Consider the following 7,574-nt stretch of genomic DNA (forward strand, 5'->3'; position numbering starts at 1 on the left):
TGCTTAGTAGGAGTTCACTATAGGAGAAGTAAATATTGTCATTTCAAATAAAGAACTGTTTATTATATAACAGAACAGAGGTTGCCTTCTATTTTTGAGTCTCCACTAAGTTAATTGGGGACAGTAGCCAAAGCAGCTGCCCAGGAGATGGTGTTTTCCAACAGCTACAGTCCTTAAAGCTAAACTGGGTTCATGTTTGTCTACAGAATGGCAATCACATTGTTCTTATCATTGAATGTTCTTTGGCTTCTGTTGGGTTTGAGTAAATGGGGGCACCATTTGTACTACTTTACCAGCCCATTTGACTCCTGCAGTGAGGGGAAACCATAAGCCAGGACAGATCAAAGCCAAACCTAATGGTCTGCTACCATTAACAGGATTCAGGCTTTTCTCTATGAAAGGGGGAAGGCTGACTTAATGCCTCTTTCCATCTAAATCAGCGGTTCCAAAATTTTGATAGGTTGGAGACTAGATTTAGTGTTTTTAATAACTTTTCCACATCCGTTTTGATGAAGATTTGTCTGTCCTTCCCATTTTGAGAAACATGGATTTAAATACACAATAAGATAAAGAAATCTGGTCTAAGTGACAATTTAAGTTAAACAGATACAAAGTTTTGCTTAATGAAAGATTGTTTTTCAAGAATAATACCTTGCATTTCTATATGTTTTCTGTTTTTCAAAGGGTTTCTTATATTTGATCCTCACTTATGAGATGGGTGAGGAGGAATAACAATATTAACTCAATTTTACCAATAAAGAAACAGATAAAGAGTGTATGAGTGACTGGATATGTGGTAGAATGGAGGCTATAAGCTTGTGTTTTCCCATCTTTGTTTACCCAGTTCTTAGTCTCATCTCTAATAGATCAAAATATATCATGTACCTCAAGTTTTTTAATGGTTATAAGATATTTTATGGATTTAAAACGTTTATCTAACTACTCTGTTATTGACAGGCATGTCTTTTCCCCCAATTTTTAAAAAAATAATGAGCCCGGCTGGTGTGGCTCAGTGGTTGAGCATCGACCCATGCACCAAGAGGTTGCTAGTTCGATTCCCAGTCAGTGCACGTGCCCAGGATGTGGGCCCAATCCCCAGTGGGGGGCACGCAGGAGGCAGCCAATTGATGCTCTCTCATCGATGTTTCTATCTTTCTCTCCCTCTCCCTTTCTCTCTAAAAATCAATACAGAAAAACAATTTTTAAATAAATATATAAATAATAATTCTGTAACTGTCTTTACACAATATCTTTGTGACTATTTTAATAGGGTAAAATGCTAAAAGTGAAATTACTGAGGATATGTACATTAAAATTCTGATGAATATTGCTAAATTGTCCTTCAAAATTTGTACTGTTTTGCACTCCATGTGACAGTATACAATAGACTATCTTTCCCCAAATGCCTATCTATACTGTTTTATCTTTGCCAATCTGATTGGAAAAATGTGGCTAATTTTTTATTTAATTAAAAAAAATTTTAAATATTTTTTATTGATTTTTTTAGAGAGAGAGGAATAGAGAGGGAGAGAGAGATAGAAACAATGATGAGAGAGAAGCATCAACATGGAGCATCTGCCTCCTGCACGCCCCCTGCCTGGAATCGACCCTGTAACCTGGGCATGTGTCCTGACTGAGAATCAAACCAGCAACCTCTTGGTGCATAGGTTGATGCTCTACTACTGAGCCACACCAGCTGGGCTAATTTTTCATTATATTATTATTAAAGTTTAGCATCTTTATGTCTAAAATAGATACGAGATAGGAAAGTATACAAATCTGAAGTATACAACTCAATGACTTTTACATACGTATACATCTGAGTAACCACCATCCAGACCAAGATATAAAACATTTTCATTTTCTCAGAGAGTTCTCTCTTGCCACTTCATCCACTCACCCCAGGGGTAATCACTCTATTGATTTCTGTCAACATTAATTCATTTAGCCTATTCTTGAATAAATGAAATAAAACTGTTTTATGTCTTCCTTTGCTCAACATAGTGTCTGCATTCATCTATGTTGTTGTATGTATCAGTTTTTTATTATTGTTTTGTATTACATTATATGAATATGCTATAGATTAGCAACCCATTCTCCTGCTGATGGACATTTGAGTTGTTTCTAGTTTTTTACTGTAATAAATAAAGCTGCTATGACATTCTTGCATACGTCCTTCATTGAGCATACCTACTCATTTCTCTTGGTCATATACCTAAAGTAGAATCGCTGAGTCATAGAGTAGTTGTGTGCTTAGCTTTAATGGATACTGATTAATAGGTTTCTAATGTTACACTCCCACCAGCAATTGTATGAGAGTTCTACCTGTTCCCCATCCTTCATAATACTCAGTATTTTTAGTCTTTTAAGTTTCAGACTTTCTGGTGGATACATAATAGTTTCATGTAGTTTTAATTTGCATTTTCCCGATAAATAATGAAGTTGACCATCTTTCCATATGTTTATTAGCTATTTGGATATTCTCTTTTGTGTGATACTTGTTTAAGGCTTTTGTCCATTCTTTAAATTACTTTTGTGTGGTGTTTTTGTTTGTTTTTTGGTATGTGCCCCCAGTGGGAACCGAACCCCGGACTGTCTGGTCCACAGGCCGATGCTCCAACGACTGAGCCAAACCGGCCAGGGCTTTGTGTGGTTTTTTGTCTTATCTGATTTGTATGGCTTCTTTATACATTCTGAGGTCACCCCTTTGTCATAGATAGATAAATGGATGGATGGATGGATGGATGGATGGATGGATGGTTGGATGGTTGGATAGATGGATAGATAGATAAAATATTATCCTAGTCTGTGACTTGTCTGTTCACTTTCAAACTGATATTTTAAAAAATTAGTTTTCCTCACCCTAGGATTTTTTTCATTGCTTTTTAGATACAGTGGAAGGGAAGGAGGGGTGGGGAGAGAGGGGGAGAGAGACAGAGAGAGAGAGAAAGAAAAAGAGATAGAGACAACGCTGTAAGAGAGATACATGGATTCATTGCTTCGCACACAACCCTGACCAGAGCTGAGGATGGAACCTGCAACCCTTTTGTCCAAGGGTGGATGCTCTAACCCTGAGCCAAACCAGCCAAGGCTCAAACTGATTTTTTTTTTTTAAAATCCTCACCTGAGGATATTTTTCTATTTATCTTTAGCTAGAGAGAGAGGGAGAGAGAGAAAAACATTGATATGAGAGGGACACATTGACTGGTTGCCTCCTGCATGACCCTGGCCAGGACCAGGGACAAACCACAACTGTGGTATGTGCCCTTGGCTGGAATTGAACCTTGGACTCATTGTGCTGTGGGCCGATGCTCTACCACTGAGCCAAACCAGCCAGGGCTCAAACTGATATTTTTAATAAAAATTATTAATTTCTATTAAGTCTGATTATGTTTTTATTCTTTTATGGTTATTCTTTTGTGTTCTAGTTAAGAAATCATTGTCTACCCCAAGATCAGGAAGATATTCTCTTATGGTTTCTTCTAGACGTCAAAATATTGTAATTTAACATTTATACTTATGAGCCATCTTTAAAGAATTTTTGAATATGGTATCAAGATAGGAGTCACCTTTTCGAGGATTTTTTTCTCTCTATGGGTATACAATAATTCTAGCCTTATATGTTGGAAAAAAACATATTTTCTTACACAGAATTGCACTAGCACCTTAGGGAGAAAGTATTCAATATTTCACCATTAAATATGTTAGTTGCAGTTTTTGTTTGTTTGTTTGTTTTTGTGTAGATGACTTTTGTCAGATTAATAAAGTTTCCTTCTATTTTTAATTTGTTGAGAATTTTATTCCTGAGTGTGTGTTATGTTTTATTAAATGCATTTTCTGTGTCTATTGAGATCATTATATGCCCCCTCCCCCAACTCCCCCTGCTAATGTAGTGAATTACATTGATTATTTTACCAACTTTGCTTCCCTGGGATAAACCATACTTTGGTATTATATATTTTTTACCTCTATATTCAATTTGCTAATGTTTTATTTAAATTTTTGCAACCATATGCAGAAAGGACTTCGGTTTGGGCTCAGATTTATGTTAGCCTCATAAAACAAGTAGGTAAGTGTTCCCTTTTTCACTAATCTCTGAAAGAGTTTGAGAGAGAATATCATTATTTCTCCTTAAATATTTGTCAGAATTGACCTTGAAAGGCACCTAGTCCTGTATTATCATTATAGGAATTTAACTATATATTCCACTTCTTTTTAAAAAAAAACTGATTCCAGAGAGAGGAAGAGAGAGAGAGAGAGAGAGAGAGAGAGAGAGAGGTGAAAGAGATACATGGATTGGTTGCCTCTTGAAATCAACCCAACTGGGGATTGAACCTGAAACCTGGGTATGTGCCCTGACTGGGAAATAATCCGCCATGTTTCTGTGTACAGAACAATGCTCCAGTCAACTGATCCATACCAGCCAGGGCTATATTCATTTCTTAATGTATATCAGAGTATTAGTATTTTACTTCTCTTTGTATCATTTTTGGTAAATTGTATTTTTCAAAGAATTTGTCTACATTGTCAAATTTATTTGCAATAAATAAATTTATTGGCAAAAAAAGTTGTTTATTGTGTTCTCTTAATATCTGTAGGATGTGTAGTGACATTACATTTTGAAATTCCAGATAGTCGTTATTTATGTTTCCCTTTTCTTGACTATTTTTGCTAGGAGATTATAGATTATATTATTCTATTTAAAGAACAAATTTTTAGCTGGGATGAGTTCTCTACTGCATATATGTATACTCTCTATTTAATCAATTACTGTGCTTTCTTTATTTCCTTCCTTTTTATTTGAGTTTAATTTGTTATTTTTCTAGTTTCATAAAATGAAAGCTTGGAGTTTGATTTTCAACTATTCCTCTTTTTTTTTTCTTTTGGTTTTATTTTAGAGAGAGAGGAAGGGAGAGAGAAATGGAAACATCAATGTGATTCATCGGCTGCCTCCTACACATTCCCTACTGAGGATTGAGCAGGAAACCTGGGTTTGTGCCCCAATCAGGTACCCAACCTGGACCTCTCAGTCCATGGGATGATGCTCAGTCTGGCAGGGCAACCATTCCTCTTTTCTAATGTATTCATTAGAAGCCATAAATTTCCTTCTAAGCACTGCTTTAGCAGCATCCCACAAATTTGATGTTTTATTTTTATTATTCTTTAGTTCAAAATATCTTCTAATTTCCTTTGTGATTTCTTATTTGACATATAGATCATTTAGCGGTATGTTCCATAATATTAATACATTTTGGGATTTTCTCCTTATATTTCTGTGTTGATTTCTAATGGTTACAGAATATACTCTGTGTGATTTCAGTCTGTTGAAATTTGCTTAGTCTTGCTTTATGACCCAGTATATGTTCTATCTGTGGTGTACACTTGAAAAGAATGTGTATTCTGCAGTTATTGGGTAAAGTGTCCTAGAAATATTAATTAGGTTAAGTTACTTAATAATGTTTAAATATCTCTTTATTGACTAGTTGGTCTTTTTTTTAATCCTCACCCGAGAACATTTTTCCATTTATCTTCAGATAGAGTGGGAGAGAGGGAGAGAAAGAGGGAGAGAAAGAGAGAAACATCGACTGTCTGCCTCCTGAAAAATCCCCAACCAAGGCCGGGACAAACAGCAACTGAGGTACTTCCCTTGATGGGAATCAAATCTGTGACTCATTGGTCCATGGGCTGACACTCCAACTGCTGAGCCAAACTGGCCAGGGCTACTTGGTCTTCTTGTTTTTAGTTTTTGAGAGATGTGTGTTAAAACCTTCAATTATGACTGTGACTTTGTCTATTTCATTTTTTATTTTACTTAAGTTTTGCTTTATATATGTTAAGGCTATGTTATGTCCATGCAAATTTAGAATTGTTTGGTTTTCCTATTGAAATAACACTTTTATTAGTAATATGAAATGTTCTTCTTTATCTCTAAGAACATTTCTTGCCTGAAAGTACATTTTGTCTCGTAAATATAGTCATACCAGCTTTCTTCTGATTAGTGTTTCTTGCTATGTCTTTTTCCATCCTTACATTTTCAAGTTATCTGTGTCTATGTTTAAATAGGTTTCTAATAAACCACATATAATTTAGTCTTTTCCAAGACACTGTCTAACATCCACTGACTTTTAATGAGCTTATTGATATAATTGGGGTTCAGTCTACCCTCTTCTGTTTTCTATTGTTTCATCAAGTCTTTAAAATTTTGTAAATGTATGTATTGATTTTTAGAAAGAGAAAAAAAGGGGATCTATATAGAGAGAAATATCAGTTTGTTGTCCCACTTATTTATGCATTCATTGGTTGATTCTTGTATATGTCCTGACTGAGGATCAAACCTGCAACTTTGGCTTATTGAGATGATGCTCTAACCAACTGAGCTACCTGGCCAGGCCCTCATCTTGTCTTTATTTCTCCTTCCTAATTTTTTTTGTATTAGTTAAGTTTTTATTTTATTTTGTCTCCATTTAATTTTTGTTATTTAGTATTATTTTAGTAATTACAAAATGATATATTTAAAATACTAAGTCCTCCTATTCAGGAACATAGTATATTTATTTAGGTCATGTTAAGCATGTAATGTTCCCCCCAAATTTATGTTTATTCAGAAACCCCAAATGTAATCTTGTTTGGAAAAAAAAGGTCTTTGTAGATATAATTAAGATAAAGATTGAGATGAGATAATTTAGGATTAGGATGGTCCCTAAATCCAATGAGAGTCCTTATTAGAGGCAAAAAAAAAACCCCAAAACAAAAAAAAATGACACATGGGTACAGAGAAGACTATTTGAAGGTAGAGGGAGAGATTGGAATGATCTATCTTCAAGCCAAGGAATGATAAGAATTGTCAAGCAACACACCAGAAGCTAGGAGGGAGAGATGGAACAGTATCTTCCTCAGAACCTCCATAAAGGAACCAACCGTACTGACACCATCACTTAAGACTTCTAGTCTTCTGAACTGTGAGAGAATAAAATTCTGTTGTTTTAAACCATTCAGTTTGTGGTGATGTATTTATTACAGCAGTCCTAGGAAACTAATACAAAGACCTTCAGAAAAGTTGATGTTCCAAAACTGCTTTCTCTTGATGTTCCAATATTGCTTTAACCACCTCTTGGTGTCTCAGCTTAGAATGCCTGTCTCAGTTTCACGTAAAAATTCTCCACATGTATTTGCAGCTGCTAGATAGCTTTGGGCACAACTGACACTCTGTGTTGCTCAGTGAGGCTGTCCTTCTGTCCATCTGTGTTTGACTTGGATTTCCACCTCTGGTATGTGCTGTTCTGTAGTCTGTCTCAGGTATAAGTGGTCCCTGGCCTGCTCCATTGCACCACTGGCCACTTCTCTGGCCAAACATCAGACATCTCCCACAGCTACTCTGCTCTACCCCACTGCTTTCTTGCATCCCATGTGGCAATGAGATTCCTGAAACTGTAATTTGTTTGTAGTAACCTGTTCTTCCTAACCCCTCCCTCCAAAAGCTTTTAGTGTGTTGTCTTTATCCATGGTATTCTGACATCTTACAATGTGTCTGCCTAGGAATCTTTTTTTAAAAAAATCCATCCTGTTCTGTATTT

General features: G+C 35.7%; 1 pseudogene; it reads right to left on the minus strand.

Moving 5' to 3' along the window:
• Nucleotides 1–7,100: 7,100 nt before the first annotated feature.
• LOC118620057 lies at nucleotides 7,101–7,323 on the minus strand (annotated as a pseudogene).
• Nucleotides 7,324–7,574: the final 251 nt, after the last annotated feature.

This window comes from Molossus molossus, unplaced genomic scaffold (genome assembly GCF_014108415.1).
Source record: "Molossus molossus isolate mMolMol1 unplaced genomic scaffold, mMolMol1.p scaffold_m16_p_1, whole genome shotgun sequence".
NCBI lineage: Eukaryota > Metazoa > Chordata > Mammalia > Chiroptera > Molossidae > Molossus > Molossus molossus.